This window comes from Lissotriton vulgaris, chromosome 4_1 (assembly GCF_964263255.1).
Source record: "Lissotriton vulgaris chromosome 4_1, aLisVul1.2, whole genome shotgun sequence".
NCBI classification, from domain to species: domain Eukaryota; kingdom Metazoa; phylum Chordata; class Amphibia; order Caudata; family Salamandridae; genus Lissotriton; species Lissotriton vulgaris.
The window spans coordinates 1,301,217,177-1,301,244,053 of NC_141691.1; the positions used below are offsets into that span (position 1 = coordinate 1,301,217,177).

General features: G+C 36.8%; 13 non-coding genes across 13 annotated transcripts; all 13 read right to left on the reverse strand.

The window, feature by feature from the left end:
• Positions 1-688: 688 nt before the first annotated feature.
• TRNAI-AAU (transfer RNA isoleucine (anticodon AAU)) lies at positions 689-762 on the reverse strand. The gene has a single exon. It is a non-coding gene; the product is annotated as a tRNA-Ile (tRNA).
• Positions 763-1,551: 789 nt separating this feature from the next.
• TRNAI-AAU (transfer RNA isoleucine (anticodon AAU)) lies at positions 1,552-1,625 on the reverse strand. The gene has a single exon. It is a non-coding gene; the product is annotated as a tRNA-Ile (tRNA).
• A 790-nt stretch (positions 1,626-2,415) lies between these two features.
• On the reverse strand, positions 2,416-2,489 carry TRNAI-AAU (transfer RNA isoleucine (anticodon AAU)). The gene has a single exon. It is a non-coding gene; the product is annotated as a tRNA-Ile (tRNA).
• A 788-nt stretch (positions 2,490-3,277) lies between these two features.
• Positions 3,278-3,351, reverse strand: TRNAI-AAU (transfer RNA isoleucine (anticodon AAU)). Its single transcript has one exon. It is a non-coding gene; the product is annotated as a tRNA-Ile (tRNA).
• Positions 3,352-4,140: 789 nt separating this feature from the next.
• Positions 4,141-4,214, reverse strand: TRNAI-AAU (transfer RNA isoleucine (anticodon AAU)). The gene has a single exon. It is a non-coding gene; the product is annotated as a tRNA-Ile (tRNA).
• A 2,517-nt stretch (positions 4,215-6,731) lies between these two features.
• On the reverse strand, positions 6,732-6,805 carry TRNAI-AAU (transfer RNA isoleucine (anticodon AAU)). The gene has a single exon. It is a non-coding gene; the product is annotated as a tRNA-Ile (tRNA).
• A 9,857-nt stretch (positions 6,806-16,662) lies between these two features.
• Positions 16,663-16,736, reverse strand: TRNAI-AAU (transfer RNA isoleucine (anticodon AAU)). Its single transcript has one exon. It is a non-coding gene; the product is annotated as a tRNA-Ile (tRNA).
• Positions 16,737-18,388: 1,652 nt separating this feature from the next.
• TRNAI-AAU (transfer RNA isoleucine (anticodon AAU)) lies at positions 18,389-18,462 on the reverse strand. The gene has a single exon. It is a non-coding gene; the product is annotated as a tRNA-Ile (tRNA).
• A 1,652-nt stretch (positions 18,463-20,114) lies between these two features.
• On the reverse strand, positions 20,115-20,188 carry TRNAI-AAU (transfer RNA isoleucine (anticodon AAU)). The gene has a single exon. It is a non-coding gene; the product is annotated as a tRNA-Ile (tRNA).
• A 2,514-nt stretch (positions 20,189-22,702) lies between these two features.
• Positions 22,703-22,776, reverse strand: TRNAI-AAU (transfer RNA isoleucine (anticodon AAU)). Its single transcript has one exon. It is a non-coding gene; the product is annotated as a tRNA-Ile (tRNA).
• A 790-nt stretch (positions 22,777-23,566) lies between these two features.
• On the reverse strand, positions 23,567-23,640 carry TRNAI-AAU (transfer RNA isoleucine (anticodon AAU)). The gene has a single exon. It is a non-coding gene; the product is annotated as a tRNA-Ile (tRNA).
• Positions 23,641-24,428: 788 nt separating this feature from the next.
• TRNAI-AAU (transfer RNA isoleucine (anticodon AAU)) lies at positions 24,429-24,502 on the reverse strand. The gene has a single exon. It is a non-coding gene; the product is annotated as a tRNA-Ile (tRNA).
• A 1,652-nt stretch (positions 24,503-26,154) lies between these two features.
• Positions 26,155-26,228, reverse strand: TRNAI-AAU (transfer RNA isoleucine (anticodon AAU)). The gene has a single exon. It is a non-coding gene; the product is annotated as a tRNA-Ile (tRNA).
• Positions 26,229-26,877: the final 649 nt, after the last annotated feature.

Consider the following 26,877-nt stretch of genomic DNA (forward strand, 5'->3'; position numbering starts at 1 on the left):
ATAAATATAAATTATCAACATGAAGAAACTAATATGACTTTAGAAAAATTACAATACAAAAGAGATTTTCATACTTAGTGTTAGAACTTAGAACCATTAATGTTTTTTCCATGTGTTTTAGCAATAAATAACAATTCATCACCTATATGCAATTGATTGATCTAATCATTCTATTAGCTTCCCCTCAAAGGAAACATAGACATACACATTATACAGAAGAAAATACATATATTTTCAACATTAAAGGAGCATCAAGTATTGGCTTGGAGACTGATTGAAAGTATGTCCTTGGCATTTTTAACTTTATGCTCTACAGACTAAACTAATAGGCTCAATATATACATAGCATACTATTGAAGAAATAGCAGATGATGAAGTGCTACCAATTGTTAACCCGGGATATTTGGAAAGCTTATATTCAGCTGTTTACATTCATACTATCTTTATATTTCATCAACAAGACAAAACAAAAATGACCTCAATAAATTGCAATAAATAAGAGATTTAGTTACTTGGCGTTAGAACTTAGAACCATTAATAGATATTTCAGGAGCTTTCAGAATAATAATTATTTCTACAACTATATCAAATGTATTCATCCAATCCTTCAAGCAGCTTTTGATCCAAGGTGATAAACAGTCAAAAATGAGACACAAGAAAAATTAATCTTTTTACAAACAATTAAACTTGGCCTGTACAGGGATCGAACCTGTGACCTTGGCGTTATTAGCACCACGCTCTAACCATCTGAGCTAACAGGCCATTTTGCACAAGTTACTGGAAGTCCAGCATATGAAGAAGTGCTAATGATAGTTAACCCGGGAGATTTGGAAAGCTTAATTTCGGAGGTTTACCATGAAGTTATAAATATATAATATCAACATGAAGAAACTAATATGACTTTAGAAAAAATACAATACAAAAGAGATTTTCATACTTAGTGTTAGAACTTAGAGCCATTAATGTTTTTTCCATGTGTTTTAGCAATAAATAACAATTCATCACCTATATGCAATTGATTCATCTAATCATTGTGTCAGCTTCCCCTCGAAGGAAATATAGACATACAAATGATACTGAAGAAAATACATCTATTTTCAACATTAAAGGAGCATCAAGTATTGGCTTAGAGACTGATTGAAAGTATGTTCTTGGCATTGTTAACTTTATGCTCTAAAGACTAAAATAATAGGCTCAAAAAATATATAGCATACTGTTGAAGAAATAGCAGATGATGAAGTGCTACTGATTGTTAACCCGGGATAGTTGGAAAGCTTATATTCAGCTGTTTACATTCATACTATTTTTATATTTCATCAACAAGACAAAACAAAAATGACCTCAATAAATTGCAATAAATAAGAGATTTAGTTACTTGGTGTTAGAACTTAGAACCATTAATAGATATTCCAGGAGCTTTCAGAATAATAATTAATTCTACAACTATATCAAATGTATTCATCCAATTCTTCAAGCATCGTTTGATCCAAGGTGATAAACAGTCAAAAATGAGACACAAGAAAAATTAATCTTTTTTCAAACAATTAAACTTGGCCTGTACAGGGATCGAACCTGTGACCTTGGCGTTATTAGCACCACGCTCTAACCATCTGAGCTAACAGGCCAGATTGCACAAATTCCTGGAAGTCCAGCATATGAAGAAGTGCTAATGATAGTTAACCTGGGAGATTTGGAAAGCTTAATTTCGGAGGTTTACCATGAAGTTATAAATATATAATATCAACATGAAGAAACTAATATGACTTTAGAAAAATTACAATACAAAAGAGATTTTCATACTTAGTGTTAGAACTTAGAGCCATTAATGTTTTTTCCATGTGTTTTAGCAATAAATAACAATTCATCACCTATATGCAATTGATTCATCTAATCATTGTGTCAGCTTCCCCCCCGAAGGAAATATAGACATACAAATGATACTGAAGAAAATACATCTATTTTCAACATTAAAGGAGCATCAAGTATTGGCTTAGAGACTGATTGAAAGTATGTTCTTGGCATTGTTAACTTTATGCTCTAAAGACTAAACTAATAGGCTCAATAAATATATAGCATACTATTGAAGAAATAGCAGATGATGAAGTGCTACCGATTGTTAACCCGGGATAGTTGGAAAGCTTATATTCAGCTGTTTACATTCATACTATATTTATATTTCATCAACAAGACAAAACAAAAATGACCTCAATAAATTGCAATAATTAAGAGATTTAGTTACTTGGCGTTAGAACTTAGAACCATTAATAGATATTCCAGGAGCTTTCAGAATAATAATTATTTCTACAACTATATCAAATGTATTCATCCAATCCTTCAAGCAGCGTTTGATCCAAGGTGATAAACAGTCAAAAATGAGACACAAGAAAAATTAATCTTTTTACAAACAATTAAACTTGGCCTGTACAGGGATCGAACCTGTGACCTTGGCGTTATTAGCACCACGCTCTAACCATCTGAGCTAACAGGCCATTTTGCACAAGTTACTGGAAGTCCAGCATATGAAGAAATGCTAATGATAGTTAACCCGGGAGATTTGGAAAGCTTAATTTCAGAGGGTTACCATGAAGTTATAAATATATATTATCAACATGAAGAAACTTATATGACTTTAAAAAAATTCAATACAAAAGAGATTTTCATACTTAGTGTTAGAACTTAGAACCATTAATGTTTTTTCCATGTGTTTTAGCAATAAATAACAATTCATCACCTATATGCAATTGATTCATTTAATCATTCTTTCAGCATCCCCTCAAAGGAAATATAGAGATACACATGATACAGAAGAAAATACATCTATTTTCAACATTAAAGGAGCATCAAGTATTGGCTTGGAGACGGATTGAAAGTATGTCCTTGGCATTTTTAACTTTATGCTCTAAAGACTAAACTAATAGGCTCACTGAATATATAGCATACTATTGAAGAAATAGCAGATGATAAAGTGCTACTGATTGTTAACCCGGGATAGTTGGAAAGCTTATATTCAGCTGTTTACATTCATACTATTTTTATATTTCATCAACAAGACAAAACAAAAATGACCTCAATAAATTGCAATAAATAAGAGATTTAGTAACTTGGTGTTAGAACTTAGAACCAATAATAGATATTCCAGGAGCTTTCAGAATAATAATTAATTCTACAACTATATCAAATGTATTCATCCAATCCTTCAAGCATCGTTTGATCCAAGGTGATAAACAGTCAAAAAAGAGACACAAGAAAAATTAATCTTTTTTCAAAAAATTAAACTTGGCCTGTACAGGGATCGAACCTGTGACCTTGGCGTTATTAGCACCACGCTCTAACCATCTGAGCTAACAGGCCAGTCTGCACAAATTCCTGGAAGTCCAGCATATGAAGAAGTGCTAATGATAGTTAACCCGGGAGATTTGGAACGCTTAATTTCGGAGGTTTACCATGAAGTTATAAATATATAATATCAACATGAAGAAACTAATATGACTTTAGAAAAATTACAATACAAAAGAGATTTTCATACTTAGTGTTAGAACTTAGAGCCATTAATGTTTTTTCCATGTGTTTTAACAATAAATAACAATTCATCACCTATATGCAATTGATTCATCTAATCATTGTGTCAGCTTCCCCTCGAAGGAAATATAGACATACAAATGATACTGAAGAAAATACATCTATTTTCAACATTAAAGGAGCATCAAGTATTGGCTTAGAGACTGATTGAAAGTATGTTCTTGGCATTGTTAACTTTATGCTCTAAAGACTAAACTAATAGGCTCAATAAATATATAGCATACTATTGAAGAAATAGCAGATGATGAAGTGCTACCGATTGTTAACCCGGGATAGTTGGAAAGCTTATATTCAGCGGTTTACATTCATACTATCTTTATATTTCATCAACAAGACAAAACAAAAATGACCTCAATAAATTGCAATAAATAAGAGATTTAGTTACTTGGCGTTAGAACTTAGAACCATTAATAGATATTCCAGGAGCTTTCAGAATAATAATTAATTCTACAACTATATCAAATGCATTCATCCAATCCTTCAAGCAGCGTTTGATCCAAGGTGATAAACAGTCAAAAATGAGACACAAGAAAAATTAATCTTTTTACAAACAATTAAACTTGGCCTGTACAGGGATCGAACCTGTGACCTTGGCGTTATTAGCACCACGCTCTAACCATCTGAGCTAACAGGCCGTTTTGCACAAATTCCTGGAAGTCCAGCATATGAAGAAGTGCTAATGATAGTTAACCCGGGAGATTTGGAAAGCTTAATTTCAGAGGTGTACCATGAAGTTATAAATATAAATTATCAACATGAAGAAACTAATATGACTTTAGAAAAATTACAATACAAAAGAGATTTTCATACTTAGTGTTAGAACTTAGAACCATTAATGTTTTTTCCATGTGTTTTAGCAATAAATAACAATTCATCACCTTTATGCAATTGATTGATCTAATCATTCTATTAGCTTCCCCTCAAAGGAAATATAGACATACACATTATACAGAAGAAAATACATCTATTTTCAACATTAAAGGAGCATCAAGTATTGGCTTGGAGACTGATTGAAAGTATGTCCTTGGCATTTTTAACTTTATGCTCTACAGACTAAACTAATAGGCTCAATAAATACATAGCATACTATTGAAGAAATAGCAGATGATGAAGTGCTACCGATTGTTAACCCGGGATATTTGGAAAGCTTATATTCAGCTGTTTACATTCATACTATCTTTATATTTCATCAACAAGACAAAACAAAAATGACCTCAATAAATTGCAATAAATAAGAGATTTAGTTACTTGGCGTTAGAACTTAGAACCATTAATAGATATTTCAGGAGCTTTCAGAATAATAATTAATTCTACAACTATATCAAATGTATTCATCCAATCCTTCAAGCAGCGTTTGATCCAAGGTGATAAACAGTCAAAAATGAGACACAAGAAAAATTAATCTTTTTACAAACAATTAAACTTGGCCTGTACAGGGATCGAACCTGTGACCTTGGCGTTATTAGCACCACACTCTAACCATCTGAGCTAACAGGCCATTTTGCACAAATTACTGGAAGTCCAGCATATGAAGAAGTGCTAATGATAGTTAACCCGGGAGATTTGGAAAGCTTAATTTCGGAGGTTTACCATGAAGTTATAAATATATAATATCAACATGAAGAAACTAATATGACTTTAGAAAAATTACAATACAAAAAAGATTTTCATACTTAGTGTTAGAACTTAGAGCCATTAATGTTTTTTCCATGTGTTTTAGCAATAAATAACAATTCATCACCTATATGCAATTGATTCATCTAATCATTGTGTCAGCTTCCCCCCCCGAAGGAAATATAGACATACAAATGATACTGAAGAAAATACATCTATTTTCAACATTAAAGGAGCATCAAGTATTGGCTTAGAGACTGATTGAAAGTATGTTCTTGGCATTGTTAACTTTATGCTCTAAAGACTAAACTAATAGGCTCAATAAATATATAGCATACTATTGAAGAAATAGCAGATGATGAAGTGCTACCGATTGTTAACCCGGGATAGTTGGAAAGCTTATATTCAGCTGTTTACATTCATACTATATTTATATTTCATCAACAAGACAAAACAAAAATGACCTCAATAAATTGCAATAAATAAGAGATTTAGTTACTTGGCGTTAGAACTTAGAACCATTAATAGATATTCCAGGAGCTTTCAGAATAATAATTAATTCTACAACTATATCAAATGCATTCATCCAATCCTTCAAGCAGCGTTTGATCCAAGGTGATAAACAGTCAAAAATGAGACACAAGAAAAATTCATCTTTTTACAAACAATGAAACTTGGCCTGTACAGGGATCGAACCTGTGACCTTGGCGTTATTAGCACCACGCTCTAACCATCTGAGCTAACCGGCCGTTTTGCACAAATTCCTGGAAGTCCAGCATATGAAGAAGTGCTAATGATAGTTAACCCGGGAGATTTGGAAAGCTTAATTTCAGAGGTGTACCATGAAGTTATAAATATAAATTATCAACATGAAGAAACTAATATGACTTTAGAAAAATTACAATACAAAAGAGATTTTCATACTTAGTGTTAGAACTTAGAACCATTAATGTTTTTTCCATGTGTTTTAGCAATAAATAACAATTCATCACCTATATGCAATTGATTCATTTAATCATTCTATCAGCTTCCCCTCAAAGGAAATATAGAGATACACATGATACAGAAGAAAATACATCTATTTTCAACATTAAAGGAGCATCAAGTATTGGCTTGGAGACGGATTGAAAGTATGTCCTTGGCATTTTTAACTTTATGCTCTAAAGACTAAACTAATAGGCTCGCCAAATATATAGCATACTATTGAAGAAATAGAAGATGATGAAGTGCTACTGATTGTTAACCCGGGATAGTTGGAAAGCTTATATTCAGCTGTTTACATTCATACTATTTTTATATTTCATCAACAAGACAAAACAAAAATGACCTCAATAAATTGCAATAAATAAGAGATTTAGTTACTTGGTGTTAGAACTTAGAACCATTAATAGATATTCCAGGAGCTTTCAGAATAATAATTAATTCTACAACTATATCAAATGTATTCATCCAATCCTTCAAGCATCGTTTGATCCAAGGTGATAAACAGTCAAAAATGAGACACAAGAAAAATTAATCTTTTTACAAACAATTAAACTTGGCCTGTACAGGGATCGAACCTGTGACCTTGGCGTTATTAGCACCACGCTCTAACCATCTGAGCTAACAGGCCGGTCTGCACAAATTTCTGGAAGTCCAGCATATGAAGAATGGAAAGGGGCGACCACTCGGTCCCCCCGAACGTATGGCGGAGTACCACGATCCCCCCGGGAAGCCATCTTGGGCGGGAGGCGAGTCTCGGCTGGTATGCCCGAAGCGGCGTAGCCGGGGCGCGCCTTTTCCCGCCCTAGAGTGGGTTGGCCTAGACACTGACGCGGCTGGCCACGCCCTAGGGGCAGGCAGGGGCGGGTTTACGCCCGCCCTGAAGACAGATAAAAGGAGAAGCAAGATCCGAAGGCATCCTCTTGTTCCTGTGCTCTGAAGCTGCACCTCCTCGCTGCACGTGAGCTCGAGACGGAACGAAGCAGCGAAGGTGTCCACGCCGGCTGCAGCAGTAGAGAAGTCGCAGGGGACGGGTTCAGTAGCAGAGACAACGTCCGGTGCAGGTAAGCGGCCATTGCCGATTGCGAGGGATGAGTCGGCACCCTCTCGTAGGGAAAAGTTGGGTCAGCATGTTCCTTTGGCTATTAAGGAGAAGATATGGGCAGGGGAGTACGTAAACATCTTCTCGTTGCTTACTGATCACTATGAGATGGAGCATGTCAAGGGCCAGAAGGAGCTCATGCATCCGAGTGTTTGGCGCGCAAAAATGGCCGCCTTTAAGGTAAATGAAAACATTGGCAATTGGGGCCAAGCGTGGGGGGTTTTTACATCGATCTTGGGGGAGCGAAGGCCCGATCTGTTACCCGAATTGCCGATTTATCAGTCACGAATCATGGGGTACTCGGTATCACACGAGGGTAATCATTGGTTCTGCTATGATAACCTGTTTAGAAAAGCTAAAGAACATGATAAAAATTTAACATGGGATTGTTATGATTCTGTGTCATGGTCCAAAATGAAGGAGACTGGTATGTTAAAATTGCCATTAGTAGGGAGTATCGTTGGCGAATCTTCCCGCCAGTATGCGGGGACGCCCTTTCGGTCAGGTGCGGGTACCGACAATTACTCGAAGCCTGCCGGCAACACAGGAAAACAGGGGGGTGTGTTGGAACTTCAACAGGGGTAAAGGTACTAGGCCCCAGGGATCGTGCAAATTTAGACACGAGTGTAGTGGGTGTGGGCAATCATCCCATCCTGAGTCCACGTGCAGAGCCAAAACGGGTGATAACGGGGGTAGAGGAGGCGCCAAACAGGTCTAACATAGTCCGAGGGGCGCCTTTACCTACCCCGATTGATACCTTGGCAATGATTCCTTGGCTCAGTGAATACCCGGATCGTACTTCTGCTGGGGTGTTGCGGAACGGGTTTTCTTATGGTTTCCGCATCCCAGTGGGGGACTTTCGAGGGGCAACGAAATGTAAAAATCAGCTATCGGTCTTTCAGCATACGACTGTGGTACAGGATAAGATCAGGAAGGAGGTTACTCGAGGTCGAGTCGCCGGTCCGTTTAGTGTACCACCGGTTCCTAATTTTGTTTGTTCCCCTTTAGGTGTGGTCCCAAAGAAGGACCCGGGTGAGTTTCGGCTTATACATAATTTATCAGCCCCACGTGGTCTTTCCGTAAACGAAGCGATTGACCCGGAAGTGTGTTCGGTGCGGTACGCATCCTTTGATGAGGCTGTAGCCATTTTGAATCGCCTGGGGCCCGGGGCGCTGATGGCAAAATCTGATATCGAGTCAGCGTTCCGGTTGCTCCCGGTATATCCAGACGATCAGCGTCTCTTAGGTTTCATGTTTCAGGGTCATTATTACATGGATAGGTGTATGCCGATGGGGTGCTCTATATCTTGTGCCTATTTCGAAAAATTCAGTAGTTTTCTACAATGGGTCTTCACAAGGAAGACGGGTTTCCAAAATGTGATGCATTACCTAGATGATTTTTTGTTCCTGGGGACAGCCGGGGATCCGGAATGTGGGCAGGCTTTGGCGCAGTTTTGTGTCCTGATGAATCAGTTTGGCGTGCCATTGGCACCAGGTAAGACTGTGGGGCCTTCCACTTGCCTCGAGTTTCTGGGGATCGAGTTAGACTCCGCAGAAGGTTGTTTTCGTTTACCAGCTGACAAAGTGTCAAAGTTCAGGACATCCCTGCAAATGTGTATAAGTGGACCTAAGGTTAAGCTGTATCAATTACAGCAGTTAGTTGGCCAGTTGAATTTTGCCTTGAGAGTTATACCAATGGCCCGCCCCTTTTCCCGTTCGATTGCTCAAGCCATGGTCGGCCTGAAGGAGGCCCATCATCGCACAAGGCTCTCGGCAGAGGTCCGCCAGGACATGCGCATTTGGTTGGCATTTCTGGCGGATTTCAATGGTCGAGTCGTCTGGAACAAACCAGCCGTGTCCTCTGAGGAGCTGGGGCTGTGGACAGATTCGGCAGGGAGCATAGGTTTCGGTGCCATCTTCGGCACAAGATGGTCTGCACAAAAGTGGCCGACATGGTGGCATGACAGTGGACTGACAAGTAACATTGCTTTCCTGGAACTTTTCCCCATTTTAGTGGCCCTGAGAACTTGGCCCGAAGGGTTCAAAGATCACTCTGTGGTATTTTGGTCTGACAATATGACCGTGGTCGAGTGTATCAATAGTCAGGCAGCACGATGCAAATGGATTTTGAGACTGCTCAAGGAAATTGTTTTACTGTGTATGCAATTGAATGTGCTATTCAGAGCAAGACATGTCCCAGGGGTAATGAACCAGGCGGCTGATGCACTGTCTCGTTTTCGTATGCAGGCTTTCTGGGGTTTCCTTCCCACAGCGGACCCGGAGCCGGCACCCTTTCCCGAAGCTCTCTGGTCTCTCGGTGCCCCGAACTTCGTAACCTCGTGGGAGAGAGTTTAGCACCCAGGACGAGGAAGGCATATGAAGGGGCGTTCCGGTCCTATTTGGCCTTTTTGGGGACTGATAGAGAGGAGCTTTGGGGCCAGGAAGAGTGGGTGGTTGATTTTCTGATGTCCTTACATCGGATCGGGAAATCGGTGGCCACGGCTCAGAGGCATCGGGCTGCCATTTCCTTTGTTGCTAGGGCTCACGGGATCCATGACCCGACAGCGTCTTTCGTTGTACAGAAAGCGCTACGGGGGTGGCAACGCCTTGAGGGTCGCAGAGTAGATGAGAGGCGCCCGATAGGTTTGGATAGGCTGGCCCAGTTATTATCCAGACTCCCTGCTACGTGTTCGTCTCAGTTTGAGACAGTGTTATTCCGAGCCGCTTTTACGCTGGCATTCCATGGGGCTATGCGGGTAAGCGAACTAGTGGCGAGGAACAAGCAGGATGTGACAGGAGGATTGTGCCAGGAGCACGTCCAGATCAGAGGGGAGACGATGACGGTCTCATTTGTCAGGTCCAAGACCGATCAAAGTGGGATGGGGGACTGCGTAATCATACGCAGGATTCCCGGGTCCTCCATGTGCCCGGTAAGGTGCCTGGAAGATTATTTAGCACGAAGGGTGGCATCATGGGGGGGGACCTTGTTGAGACACGCTGACGCCACCCCACTGACAAAGTTTCAGTTTCAGCGGGTGCTTGCGATGTCGATTGCCGCTGCGGGCTTGAACCCGGGCGAGTTTGGGACCCATTCCTTTCAGATAGGGGCTGCTACAGAAGCTACAGCCAGGGGTTTGGATGTTGAACAAGTTAAACGGGTGGGGCGTTGGTCCTCCAATTGTTATAAGAGGTATGTGCGGTTGCACATGTTGTGAAGCTGTAGCAATGTACTCACGCTTCTTGTTTTTGTTTGGTTTTCAGTTGCGCAAGCCTACGAGGCGGGGCGGACTTTGCAGTCGACCCTACACCGGGCCAGCGGTCAGACATCACCGGCTGTGAAAAAGGAGGTGTGGGTTGTGGGCCACTCATACGTGAGACGTGCCGCAGACGTATTCAAGGCAGGTGATATGATTCACGTAGCTGGGGAATACGGGTACAGTGTGTCCTTCTACGGAAGAGGCGGTCTCTGTATTGACCAGTTTCAATCATTTTTTGAGGGTTTGCTAGGGCGGACGAGGTCACCGCCGTCGGTAGTCATAGTACATCTTGGGGGTAATGATTTGGTCACCACTGGTAGACGACTTCTTCTTGAGGCGATGCTTTCCACTGTAAGTTGGTTAGCGAGGAGAGTTCCAGGGTGCACAATTGCGTGGTCCCATATGATCCCACGAAAAGTATGGCGAGGGGCTATTTCGGTTCCTGCTTTAAATCATTCTGTTAGGAAGCTTAATAACAAAGTGAGTAGGTTGTTCCGTTCCAAGACACTGCATGCTATTTCACATGGGTGTATTAATGATGACAGTATGTATTTGGGGGATGGAGTGCATTTGTCTCGGGTGGGGAATGAGTTACTCATAGGAGACTTCTTAGCATGGCTAAAAACGTTACACCATGACCTTTAGGTAGGAGTGTTGTGGGGGGTCCGGATAGCCGGTCAAATATCCGGCCTGTGGCGGTAAGGTCATGATCGGTGAGCACTAATTGGAAGATCCCTATGAGTGGGCGTCACCCAGCACAGATGGGAGCGCTCGGGGGAGGTGGCCATTGGCCCCTCAACGGGGAGGCGGTCCCTTCTAAGGATGGGTCGCCGAAAGAAGAGGAAAGGCGGTCAAGGCCCCTTCCTGGGTAGGAGGGGTTACAGCCCCCTCCTGGGGAATTTCCCGGGGCCAGGACGTCTGCGACGGCAGATATGGTAAGTTGTGTGGGGTTTGGGGGGGGGTCTACGCTACCTTCTAGATACCTCACACGAGTCCTCGTACGACCTCTAAGTGGCGTCGAGTTTTATTGGGGCCCCCGTCAAGTCAAGGGAAATTGGTAATTGCACTTGAGGTACGCCTCTGGGCCGCCCCTCACAAGTGAGGGCGATATTTCTGGGTTAGGGATCTTGACACCGGTTACGACCTTGCCGTTGGCCCTTAAACGTTAGGATGTACAATTTCAAAATTTCAAGTAAATGTTTTGTAGGATGTTAGTTCGGCTAGGAGAACCTTTGTATTAGAGAATCTGTTAAGGTTAGCCAAACATCGCAATGTGGTAATGAAATTGTACATAATATGAAACTGTTTATTTAATGTTTTAATTTTGTTTCATATTTTAATAAATACGGCCGGGGGGGTTACTCCCTCCCGTCTTCCAAAGACTTCAGAACTGTTTCCGTTTCCCATCCTTGGGGATTGTGTTGAGAGGGGGTGGCGGGTATCTCAGCCATATGGAAAGGGGCGACCACTCGGTCCCCCCGAACGTATGGCGGAGTACCACGATCCCCCCGGGAAGCCATCTTGGGCGGGAGGCGAGTCTCGGCTGGTATGCCCGAAGCGGCGTAGCCGGGGCGCGCCTTTTCCCGCCCTAGAGTGGGTTGGCCTAGACACTGACGCGGCTGGCCACGCCCTAGGGGCAGGCAGGGGCGGGTTTACGCCCGCCCTGAAGACAGATAAAAGGAGAAGCAAGATCCGAAGGCATCCTCTTGTTCCTGTGCTCTGAAGCTGCACCTCCTCGCTGCACGTGAGCTCGAGACGGAACGAAGAGCCAATTTTGACCCACCCACCAGCCCCTGATGACAGCAAGTGGTTTTTGAATAAAGTTGATGGATAACTCTGATTTTCGTTACAGGTTGTGGTATTATCGTGATGATTTTGAGTATGTAATAAAGAATGTCGATTTGTGTTACGTTTCGCAAGGAAAGAAATTCTGCTTTAGTGTTCACTGGTAAGCATGCTTTTAATAAAAATGTAGTTGCTACTGTCTTTAGTTAAGCCATTTAGTTAGCATTGTCGTATTTATTTTGGTCGGGCGGTAAGGTCATGATCGGTGAGCACTAATTGGAAGATCCCTATGAGTGGGCGTCACCCAGCAGGGATGGGAGCGCTCGGGGGAGGTGGCCATTGGCCCCTCAATGGGGAGGCGGTCCCTTCTAAGGATGGGTCGCCGAAAGAAGAGAAAAGGCGGTCAAGGCCCCTTCCTGGGTAGGAGGGGTTACAGCCCCCTCCTGGGGAATTTCCCGGGGCCAGGACTTCTGCGACGGCAGATATGGTAAGTTGTGTGGGGTTTGGGGGGGGGGTCTACGCTACCTTCTAGATACCTCACACGAGTCCTCGTACGACCTCTAAGTGGCGTCGAGTTTTATTGGGGCCCCCGTCAAGTCAAGGGAAATTGGTAATTGCACTTGAGGTACGCCTCTGGGCCGCCCCTCACAAGTGAGGGCGATATTTCTGGGTTAGGGATCTTGACACAGGTTACGACCTTGCCGTTGGCCCTTAAACGTTGGGATGTACAATTTCAAAATTTCAAGTAAATGTTTTGTAGGATGTTAGTTCGGCTAGGAGAACCTTTGTATTAGAGAATCTGTTAAGGTTAGCCAAACATCGCAATGTGGTAATGAAATTGTACATAATATGAAACTGTTTATTTAATGTTTTAATTTTGTTTCATATTTTAATAAATACGGCCGGGGGGGTTACTCCCTCCCGTCTTCCAAAGACTTCAGAACTGTTTCCGTTTCCCATCCTTGGGGATTGTGTTGAGAGGGGGTGGCGGGTATCTCAGCCATAGTGCTAATGATAGTTAACCCGGGAGATTTGGAAAGCTTAATTTCGGAGGTTTACCATGAAGTTATAAATATATAATATCAACATGAAGAAACTAATATGACTTTAGAAAAATTACAATACAAAAGAGATTTTCATACTTAGTGTTAGAACTTAGAGCCATTAATGTTTTTTCCATGTGTTTTAGCAATAAATAACAATTCATCACCTATATGCAATTGATTCATCTAATCATTTTATCAGCTTCCCCTCAAAGGAAATATAGAGATACACATGATACAGAAGAAAATACATCTATTTTCAACATTAAAGGATCATCAAGTATTGGCTTGGAGGCTGATTGAAAGTATGTCCCTGGCATTTTTAACTTTATGCTCTGAGGACTAAACTAATAGGCTCACTAAATATATAGCATACTATTGAAGAAATAGCAGATGATGAAGTGCTACTGATTGTTAACCCGGGATAGTTGGAAAGCTTATATTCAGCTGTTTACATTCATACTATTTTTATATTTCATCAACAAGACAAAACAAAAATGACCTCAATAAATTTCAATAAATAAGAGATTTAGTTACTTGGTGTTAGAACTTAGAACCATTAATAGATATTCCAGGAGCTTTCAGAATAATAATTGATTCTACAACTATATCAAATGCATTCATCCAATCCTTCAAGCAGCGTTTGATCCAAGGTGATAAACAGTCAAAAATGAGACACAAGAAAAATTAATCTTTTTACAAACAATTAAACTTGGCCTGTACAGGGATCGAACCTGTGACCTTGGTGTTATTAGCACCACGCTCTAACCATCTGAGCTAAAAGGCCATTTTGCGCAAATTCCTGGAAGTCCAGCATATGAAGAAGTGCTAATGATAGTTAACCCGGGAGATTTGGAAAGCTTAATTTCAGAGGTGTACCATGAAGTTATAAATATAAATTATCAACATGAAGAAACTAATATGACTTTAGAAAAATTACAATACAAAAGAGATTTTCATACTTAGTGTTAGAACATAGAACCATTAATGTTTTTTCCATGTGTTTTAGCAATAAATAACAATTCATCACCTATATGCAATTGATTGATCTAATCATTCTATTAGCTTCCCCTCAAAGGAAATATAGACATACAAATGATACTGAAGAAAATACATCTATTTTCAACATTAAAGGAGCATCAAGTATTGGCTTAGAGACTGATTGAAAGTATGTTCTTGGCATTGTTAACTTTATGCTCTAAAGACTAAACTAATAGGCTCAATAAATATATAGCATACTATTGAAGAAATAGCAGATGATGAAGTGCTACCGATTGTTAACCCGGGATAGTTGGAAAGCTTATATTCAGCAGTTTACATTCATACTATCTTTATATTTAATCAACAAGACAAAACAAAAATGACCTCAATAAATTGCAATAAATAAGAGATTTAGCTACTTGGCGTTAGAACTTAGAACCATTAATAGATATTCCAGGAGCTTTCAGAATAATAATTAATTCTACAACTATATCAAATGCATTCATCCAATCCTTCAAGCAGCGTTTGATCCAAGGTGATAAACAGTCAAAAATGAGACACAAGAAAAATTTATCTTTTTTCAAACAATTAAACTTGGCTTGTACAGGGATCGAACCTGTGACCTTGGCGTTATTAGCACCACGCTCTAACCATCTGAGCTAACAGGCCATTTTGCACAAATTCCTGGAAGTCCAGCATATGAAGAAGTGCTAATGATAGTTAACCCGGGAGATTTGGAAAGCTTAATTTCGGAGGTGTACCATGAAGTTATAAATATAAATTATCAACATGAAGAAACTAATATGACTTTAGAAAAATTACAATACAAAAGAGATTTTCATACTTAGTGTTAGAACTTAGAACCATTAATGTTTTTTCCATGTGTTTTAGCAATAAATAACAATTCATCACCTATATGCAATTGATTCATCTAATCATTCTATCAGCTTCCCCTCAAAGGAAATATAGACATACACATTATACAGAAGAAAATACATCTATTTTCAACATTAAAGGAGCATCACTTATTGGCTTGGAGACTGATTGAAAGTATGTCCTTGGCATTTTTAACTTTATGCTCTAAAGACTAAACTAATAGGCTCACTAAATATATAGCATACTATTGAAGAAATAGCAGATGATGAAGTGCTACTGATTGTTAACCCGGGATAGTTGGAAAGCTTATATTCAGCTGTTTACATTCATACTATCTTTATATTTCATCAACAAGACAAAACAAAAATGACCTCAATAAATTGCAATAAATAAGAGATTTAGTTACTTGGCGTTAGAACTTAGAACCAATTATAGATATTCCAGGAGCTTTCAGAATGATAATTAATTCTACAACTATATCAAATGTATTCATCCAATCCTTCAAGTAGCTTTTGATCCAAGGTGATAAACAGTCAAAAATGAGACACAAGAAAAATGTATCTTTTTACAAACAATTAAACTTGGCCTGTACAGGGATCGGACCTGTGACCTTGGCGTTATTAGCACCACGCTCTAACCATCTGAGCTAACAGGCCATTTTGCACAAATTCCTGGAAGTCCAGCATATGAAGAAGTGCTAATGATAGTTAACCCGGGAGATTTGGAAAGCTTAATTTCAGAGGTGTACCATGAAGTTATAAATATAAATTATCAACATGAAGAAACTAATATGACTTCAGAAAAATTACAATACAAAAGAGATTTTCATACTTAGTGTTAGAACTTAGAACCATTAATGTTTTTTCCATGTGTTTTAGCAATAAATAACAATTCATCACCTATATGCAATTGATTCATCTAAACATTCTATCAGCTTCCCCTCAAAGGAAATATAGACATACACATTATACAGAAGAAAATACATCTATTTTCAACATTAAAGGAGCATCAAGTATTGGCTTGGAGACTGATTGAAAGTATGTTCTTGGCATTTTTAACTTTATGCTCTACAGACTAAACTAATAGGCTCAATAAATACATAGCATACTATTGAAGAAATAGCAGATGATGAAGTGCTACCGATTGTTAACCCGGGATAGTTGGAAAGCTTATATTCAGCTGTTTACATTCATACTATCTTTATATTTCATCAACAAGACAAAACAAAAATGACCTCAATAAATTGCAATAAATAAGAGATTTAGTTACTTGGCGTTAGAACTTAGAACCATTAATAGATATTTCAGGAGCTTTCAGAATAATAATTAATTCTACAACTATATCAAATGTATTCATCCAATCCTTCAAGCAGCATTTGATCCAAGGTGATAAACAGTCAAAAATGAGACACAAGAAACATTTATCTTTTTACAAACAAATAAACTTGGCCTGTACAGGGATCGAACCTGTGACCTTGGCGTTATTAGCACCACGCTCTAACCATCTGAGCTAACAGGCCATTTTGCACAAATTACTGGAAGTCCAGCATATGAAGAAGTGCTAATGATAGTTAACCCGGGAGATTTGGAAAGCTTAACTTCAGAGGTTTACCATGAAGTTATAAATATATAATATCAACATGAAGAAACTTATATGACTTTAAAAAAATTACAATACAAAAGAGATTTTCATACTTAGTGTTAGAACTTAGAACCATTAATGTTTTTTCCATGTGTTTTAGCAATAAATAACAATTCATCACCTATATGCAATTGATTCATTTAATCATTCTATCAGCTTCCCCTCAAAGGAAATATAGGGATACACATGATACAGAAGAAAATACATCTATTTTCAACATTAAAGGAGCATCAAGTATTGGCTTAGAGACTGATTGAAAGTATGTTCTTGGCATTGTTAACTTTATGCTCTAAAGACTAAACTAATAGGCTCAATAAATATATAGCATACTATTGAAGAAATAGCAGATGATGAAGTGCTACCGATTGTTAACCTGGGATAGTTGGAAAGCTTATATTCAGCTGTTTACATTCATACTATATTTATATTTCATCAACAAGACAAAACAAAAATGACCTCAATAAATTGCAATAAATAAGAAATTTAGTTACTTGGCGTTAGAACTTAGAACCATTAATAGATATTCCAGGAGCTTTCAGAATAATATTTAATTCTACAACTATATCAAATGCATTCATCCAATCCTTCAAGCAGCGTTTGATCCAAGGTGATAAACAGTCAAAAATGAGACACAAGAAAAATTAATCTGTTTACAAACAATTAAACTTGGCCTGTACAGGGATCGGACCTGTGACCTTGGCGTTATTAGCACCACACTCTAACCAATTGAGCTAGCACGCCGTTTTGCAAAAATTGCTGGAAGTCCAGCATATGAAGAAGTGCTAATGATAGTTAACCCGGGAGATTTGGAAAGCTTAATTTCAGAGGTGTACCATGAAGTTATAAATATAAATTATCAACATGAAGAAACTAATATGACTTTAGAAAAATTACAATACAAAAGAGATTTTCATACTTAGTGTTAGAACTTAGAACCATTAATGTTTTTTCCATGTGTTTTAGCAATAAATAACAATTCATCACCTATATGCAATTGATTGATCTAATCATTCTATTAGCTTTCCCTCAAAGGAAATATAGACATACACATTATACAGAAGAAAATACATCTATTTTCAACATTAAAGGAGCATCAAGTATTGGCTTGGAGACTGATTGAAAGTATGTCCTTGGCATTTTTAACTTTATGCTCTACAGACTAAACTAATAGGCTCAATAAATACATAGCATACTATTGAAGAAATAGCAGATGATGAAGTGCTACCGATTGTTAACCCGGGATATTTGGAAAGCTTATATTCAGCTGTTTACATTCATACTATCTTTATATTTCATCAACAAGACAAAACAAAAATGACCTCAATAAATTGCAATAAATAAGAGATTTAATTACTTGGCGTTAGAACTCAGAACCATTAATAGATATTTCAGGAGCTTTCAGAATAATAATTAATTCTACAACTATATCAAATGTATTCATCCAATTAATCAAGCAGCGTTTGATCCAAGGTGATAAACAGTCAAAAATGAGACACAAGAAAAATTAATCTTTTTACAAACAATTAAACTTGGCCTGTACAGGGATCGAACCTGTGACCTTGGCGTTATTAGCACCACGCTCTAACCATCTGAGCTAACAGGCCGGTCTGCACAAATTCCTGGAAGTCCAGCATATGAAGAAGTGCTAATGATAGTTAACCTGGGAGATTTGGAAAGCTTAATTTCGGAGGTTTACCGTGAAGTTATAAATATATAATATCAACATGAAGAAACTAATATGACTTTAGAAAAATTACAATACAAAAGAGATTTTCATACTTAGTGTTAAAACTTAGAGCCAATAATGTTTTTTCCATGTGTTTTAGCAATAAATAACAATTCATCACCTATATGCAATTGATTCATCTAATCATTGTGTCAGCTTCCCCTCGAAGGAAATATAGACATACAAATGATACTGAAGAAAATACATCTATTTTCAACATTAAAGGAGCATCAAGTATTGGATTAGAGACTGATTGAAAGTATGTTCTTGGCATTGTTAACTTTATGCTCTAAAGACTAAACTAATAGGCTCAATAAATATATAGCATACTATTGAAGAAATAGCAGATGATGAATTGCTACCGATTGTTAACCCGGGATAGTTGGAAAGCTTATATTCAGCTGTTTACATTCATACTATATTTATATTTCATCAACAAGACAAAACAAAAATGACCTCAATAAATTGCAATAAATAAGAAATTTAGTTACTTGGCGTTAGAACTTAGAACCATTAATAGATATTCCAGGAGCTTTCAGAATAATATTTAATTCTACAACTATATCAAATGCATTCATCCAATCCTTCAAGCAGCGTTTGATCCAAGGTGATAAACAGTCAAAAATGAGACACAAGAAAAATTAATCTGTTTACAAACAATTAAACTTGGCCTGTACAGGGATCGGACCTGTGACCTTGGCGTTATTAGCACCACACTCTAACCAATTGAGCTAGCACGCCGTTTTGCAAAAATTGCTGGAAGTCCAGCATATGAAGAAGTGCTAATGATAGTTAACCCAGGAGATTTGGAAAGCTTAATTTCAGAGGTGTACCATGAAGTTATAAATATAAATTATCAACATGAAGAAACTAATATGACTTTAGAAAAATTACAATACAAAAGAGATTTTCATACTTAGTGTTAGAACTTAGAACCATTAATGTTTTTTCCATGTGTTTTAGCAATAAATAACAATTCATCACCTATATGCAATTTATTGATCTAATCATTCTATTAGCTTTCCCTCAAAGGAAATATAGACATACACATTATACAGAAGAAAATACATCTATTTTCAACATTAAAGGAGCATCAAGTATTGGCTTGGAGACTGATTGAAAGTATGTCCTTGGCATTTTTAACTTTATGCTCTACAGACTAAACTAATAGGCTCAATAAATACATAGCATACTATTGAAGAAATAGCAGATGATGAAGTGCTACCGATTGTTAACCCGGGATATTTGGAAAGCTTATATTCAGCTGTTTACATTCATACTATCTTTATATTTCATCAACAAGACAAAACAAAAATGACCTCAATAAATTGCAATAAATAAGAGATTTAGTTACTTGGCGTTAGAACTTAGAACCATTAATAGATATTTCAGGAGCTTTCAGAATAATAATTAATTCTACAACTATATCAAATGTATTCATCCAATTAATCAAGCAGCGTTTGATCCAAGGTGATAAACAGTCAAAAATGAGACACAAGAAAAATTAATCTTTTTACAAACAATTAAACTTGGCCTGTACAGGGATCGAACCTGTGACCTTGGCGTTATTAGCACCACGCTCTAACCATCTGAGCTAACAGGCCGGTCTGCACAAATTCCTGGAAGTCCAGCATATGAAGAAGTGCTAATGATAGTTAACCTGGGAGATTTGGAAAGCTTAATTTCGGAGGTTTACCGTGAAGTTATAAATATATAATATCAACATGAAGAAACTAATATGACTTTAGAAAAATTACAATACAAAAGAGATTTTCATACTTAGTGTTAAAACTTAGAGCCATTAATGTTTTTTCCATGTGTTTTAGCAATAAATAACAATTCATCACCTATATGCAATTGATTCATCTAATCATTGTGTCAGCTTCCCCTCGAAGGAAATATAGACATACAAATGATACTGAAGAAAATACATCTATTTTCAACATTAAAGGAGCATCAAGTATTGGATTAGAGACTGATTGAAAGTATGTTCTTGGCATTGTTAACTTTATGCTCTAAAGACTAAACTAATAGGCTCAATAAATATATAGCATACTATTGAAGAAATAGCAGATGATGAAGTGCTACCGATTGTTAACCCGGGATAGTTGGAAAGCTTATATTCAGCTGTTTACATTCATACTATATTTATATTTCATCAACAAGACAAAACAAAAATGACCTCAATAAATTGCAATAAATAAGAGATTTAGTTACTTGGCGTTAGAACTTAGAACCATTAATAGGTATTCCAGGAGCTTTCAGAATAATAATTAATTCTACAACTATATCAAATGCATTCATCCAATCCTTCAAGCAGCGTTTGATCCAAGGTGATAAACAGTCAAAAATGAGACACAAGAAAAATTAATCTTTTTACAAACAATTAAACTTGGCCTGTACAGGGATCGGACCTGTGACCTTGGCGTTATTAGCACCACGCTCTAACCATCTGAGCTAACAGGCCGTTTTGCACAAATTCCTGGAAGTCCAGCATATGAAGAAGTGCTAATGATAGTTAACCCGGGAGATTTGGAAAGCTTAATTTCAGAGGTGTACCATGAAGTTATGAATATAAATTATCAACATGAAGAAACTAATATGACTTTAGAAAAATTACAATACAAAAGAGATTTTCATACTTAGTGTTAGAACTTAGAACCATTAATGTTTTTTCCATGTGTTTTAGCAATAAATAACAATTCATCACCTATATGCAATTGATTCATCTAATCATTCTATCAGCTTCCCCTCAAAGGAAATATAGACATACACATTATACAGAAGAAAATACATCTATTTTCAACATTAAAGGAGCATCACTTATTGGCTTGGAGACTGATTGAAAGTATGTCCTTGGCATTTTTAACTTTATGCTCTAAAGACTAAACTAATAGGCTCACTAAATATATAGCATACTATTGAAGAAATAGCAGATGATGAAGTGCTACTGATTGTTAACCCGGGATAGTTGGAAAGCTTATATTCAGCTGTTTACATTCATATTATCTTTATATTTCATCAACAAGACAAAACAAAAATGACCTCAATAAATTGCAATAAATAAGAGATTTAGTTACTTGGCGTTAGAACTTAGAACCAATTATAGATATTCCAGGAGTTTTCAGAATGATAATTAATTCTACAACTATATCAAATGTATTCATCCAATCCTTCAAGTAGCTTTTGATCCAAGGTGATAAACAGTCAAAAATGAGACACAAGAAAAATGTATATTTTACAAACAATTAAACTTGGCCTGTACAGGGATCGGACCTGTGACCTTGGCGTTATTAGCACCACGCTCTAACCATCTGAGCTAACAGGCCATTTTGCACAAATTCCTGGAAGTCCATCATATGAAGAAGTGCTAATGATAGTTAACCCGGGAGATTTGGAAAGCTTAATTTCAGAGGTGTACCATGAAGTTATGAATATAAATTATCAACATGAAGAAACTAATATGACTTTAGAAAAATTACAATACAAAAGAGATTTTCATACTTAGTGTTAGAACTTAGAACCATTAATGTTTTTTCCATGTGTTTTAGCAATAAATAACAATTCATCACCTATATGCAATTGATTCATCTAAACATTCTATCAGCTTCCCCTCAAAGGAAATATAGACATACACATTATACAGAAGAAAATACATCTATTTTCAACATTAAAGAAGCATCAAGTATTGGCTTGGAGACTGATTGAAAGTATGTCTTTGGCATTTTTAACTTTATGCTCTACAGACTAAACTAATAGGCTCAATAAATACATAGCATACTATTGAAGAAATAGCAGATGATGAAATGCTACCGATTGTTAACCCGGGATAGTTGGAAAGCTTATATTCAGCTGTTTACATTCATACTATCTTTATATTTCAACAACAAGACAAAACAAAAATGACCTCAATAAATTGCAATAAATAAGAGATTTAGTTACTTGGCGTTAGAACTTAGAACCATTAATAGATATTTCAGGAGCTTTCAGAATAATAATTAATTCTACAACTATATCAAATGTATTCATCCAATCCTTCAAGCAGCATTTGATCCAAGGTGATAAACAGTCAAAAATGAGACACAAGAAACATTTATCTTTTTACAAACAATTAAACTTGGCCTGTACAGGGATCGAACCTGTGACCTTGGCGTTATTAGCACCACGCTCTAACCATCTGAGCTAACAGGCCATTTTGCACAAATTACTGGAAGTCCAGCATATGAAGAAGTGCTAATGATAGTAAACCCGGGAGATTTGGAAAGCTTAACTTCAGAGGTTTACCATGAAGTTATAAATATATAATATCAACATGAAGAAACTTATATGACTTTAAAAAAATTACAATACAAAAGAGATTTTCATACTTAGTGTTAGAACTTAGAACCATTAATGTTTTTTCCATGTGTTTTAGCAATAAATAACAATTCATCACCTATATGCAATTGATTCATTTAATCATTCTATCAGCTTCCCCTCAAAGGAAATATAGAGATACACATGATACAGAAGAAAATACATCTATTTTCAACATTAAAGGAGCATCAAGTATTGGCTTGGAGACGGATTGAAAGTATGTCCTTGGCATTTTTAACTTTATGCTCTGAAGACTAAACTAATAGGCTCACTAAATATATAGCATACTATTGAAGAAATAGCCGATGATGAAGTGCTACTAATTGTTAACCCGGGATAGTTGGAAAGCTTATATTCAGCTGTTTACATTCATACTATTTTTATATTTCATCAACAAGACAAAACAAAAATGACCTCAATAAATTGCAATAAATAAGAGATTTAGTTACTTGGCGTTAGAACTTAGAACCATTAATAGATATTCCAGGAGCTTTCAGAATAATAATTAATTCTACAACTATATCAAATGTATTCATCCAATCCTTCAAGCAGCATTTGATCCAAGGTGATAAACAGTCAAAAATGAGACACAAGAAAAATTAATCTTTTTACCAAACAATTAAACTTGGCCTGTACAGGGATCGAACCTGTGACCTTGGCGTTATTAGCACCACGCTCTAACCATCTGAGCTAACAGGCCGTTTTGAAAAACTCCTGGAAGTCCAGCATATGAAGAAGTGCTAATGATAGTGAACCCGGGAGATTTGGAAAGCTTAATTTCAGAGGTGTACCATGAAGTTATAAATATAAATTATCAACATGAAGAAACTAATATGACTTTAGAAAAATTACAATACAAAAGAGATGTTCATACTTAGTGTTAGAACTTAGAACCATTAATGTTTTTTCCATGTGTTTTAGCAATAAATAACAATTCATCACCTATATGCAATTGATTCATCTAATCATTCTATCAGCTTCCCCTCAAAGGAAATATAGACATACACATTATACAGAAGAAAATACATCTATTTTCAACATTAAAGGAGCATCAAGTATTGGCTTGGAGACTGATTGAAAGTATGTCCTTGGCATTTTCAACTTTATGCTCTACAGACTAAACTAATAGGCTCAATAAATACATAGCATACTATTGAAGAAATAGCATATGATGAAATTCTACCGATTGTTAACCCAGGATAGTTGGAAAGCTTATATTCAGCTGTTTACATTCATACTATCTTTATATTTCATCAACAAGACAAAACAAAAATGACCTCAATAAATTGCAATAAATAAGAGATTTAGTTACTTGGCGTTAGAACTTAGAACCATTAATAGATATTTCAGGAGCTTTCAGAATAATAATTAATTCTACAACTATATCAAATGTATTCATCCAATCCTTCAAGCAGCGTTTGATCCAAGGTGATAAACAGTCAAAAATAAGACACAAGAAAAATTTATCTTTTTACAAACAATTAAACTTGGCCTGTACAGGGATCGAACCTGTGACCTTGGCGTTATTAGCACCACGCTCTAACCATCTGAGCTAACAGGCCATTTTGCACAAATTACTGGAAGTCCAGCATATGAAGAAGTGCTAATGATAGTTAACCCGGGAGATTTGGAAAGCTTAATTTCAGAGGTTTACCATGAAGTTATAAATATATAATATCAACATGAAGAAACTTATATGACTTTAAAAAAATTACAATACAAAAGATATTTTCATACTTAGTGTTAGAACTTAGAACCATTAATGTTTTTTCCATGTGTTTTAGCAATAAATAACAATTCATCACCTATATGCAATTGATTCATTTAATCATTCTATCAGCTTCCCCTCAAAGGAAATATAGAGATACACATGATACAGAAGAAAATACATCTATTTTCAACATTAAAGGAGCATCAAGTATTGGCTTGGAGACGGATTGAAAGTATGTCCTTGGCATTTTTTACTTTATGCTCTGAAGACTAAACTAATAGGCTCACTAAATATATAGCATACTATTGAAGAAATAGCAGATGATGAAGTGCTACTGATTGTTAACCCGGGATAGTTGGAAAGCTTATATTCAGCTGTTTACATTCATACTATTTTTATATTTCATCAACAAGACAAAACAAAAATGACCTCAATAAATTGCAATAAATAAGAGATTTAGTTACTTGGTGTTAGAACTTAGAACCATTAATAGATATTCCAGGAGCTTTCAGAATAATAATTAATTCTACAACTATATCAAATGTATTCATCCAATCCTTCAAGCATCGTTTGATCCAAGGTCATAAACAGTCAAAAATGAGACACAAGAAAAATTAATCTTTTTTCAAACAATTAAACTTGGCGTGTACAGGGATCGAACCTGTGACCTCGGCGTTATTAGCACCACGCTCTAACCATCTGAGCTAACAGGCCGGTCTGCACAAATTCCTGGAAGTCCAGCATATGAAGAAGTGCTAATGATAGTTAACCTGGGAGATTTGGAAAGCTTAATTTCGGAGGTTTACCATGAAGTTATAAATATATATTATCAACATGAAGAAACTAATATGACTTTAGAAAAATTACAATACAAAAGAGATTTTCATACTTAGTGTTAGAACTTAGAGCCATTAATGTTTTTTCCATGTGTTTTAGCAATAAATAACAATTCATCACCTATATGCAATTGATTCATCTAATCATTGTGTCAGCTTCCCCTCGAAGGAAATATAGACATACAAATGATACTGAAGAAAATACATCTATTTTCAACATTAAAGGAGCATCAAGTATTGGCTTAGAGACTGATTGAAAGTATGTTCTTGGCATTGTTAACTTTATGCTCTAAAGACTAAACTAATAGGCTCAATAAATATATAGCATACTATTGAAGAAATAGCAGATGATGAAGTGCTACTGATTGTTAACCCGGGATAGTTGGAAAGCTTATATTCAGCTGTTTACATTCATACTATTTTTATATTTCATCAACAAGACAAAACAAAAATGACCTCAATAAATTGCAATAAATAAGAGATTTAGTTACTTGGTGTTAGAACTTAGAACCATTAATAGATATTCCAGGAGCTTTCAGAATAATAATTAATTCTACAACTATATCAAAAGTATTCATCCAATCCTTTAAGCATCGTTTGATCCAAGGTGATAAACAGTCAAAAATGAGACACAAGAAAAATTTATCTTTTTACAAACAATTAAACTTGGCCTGTACAGGGATCGAACCTGTGACCTTGGCGTTATTAGCACCACGCTCTAACCATCTGAGCTAACAGGCCGTTTTGCACAAATACCTGGAAGTCCAGCATATGAAGAAGTGCTAATGATAGTTAACCCGGGAGATTTGGAAAGCTTAATTTCAGAGGTGTACCATGAAGTTATAAATATAAATTATCAACATGAAGAAACTAATATGACTTTAGAAAAATTACAATACAAAAGAGATTTTCATACTTAGTGTTAGAACTTAGAACCATTAATGTTTTTTCCATGTGTTTTAGCAATAAATAACAATTCATCACCTATATGCAATTGATTGATCTAATCATTCTATTAGCTTCCCCTCAAAGGAAATATAGACATACACATTATACAGAAGAAAATACATCTATTTTCAACATTAAAGGAGCATCAAGTATTGGCTTGGAGACTGATTGAAAGTATGTCCTTGGCATTTTTAACTTTATGCTCTCCAGACTAAACTAATAGGCTCAATAAATACATAGCATACTATTGAAGAAATAGCAGATGATGAAGTGCTACCGATTGTTAACCCGGGATATTTGGAAAGCTTATATTCAGCTGTTTACATTCATACTATCTTTATATTTCATCAACAAGACAAAACAAAAATGACCTCAATAAATTGCAATAAATAAGAGATTTAGTTACTTGGCGTTAGAACTTAGAACCATTAATAGATATTTC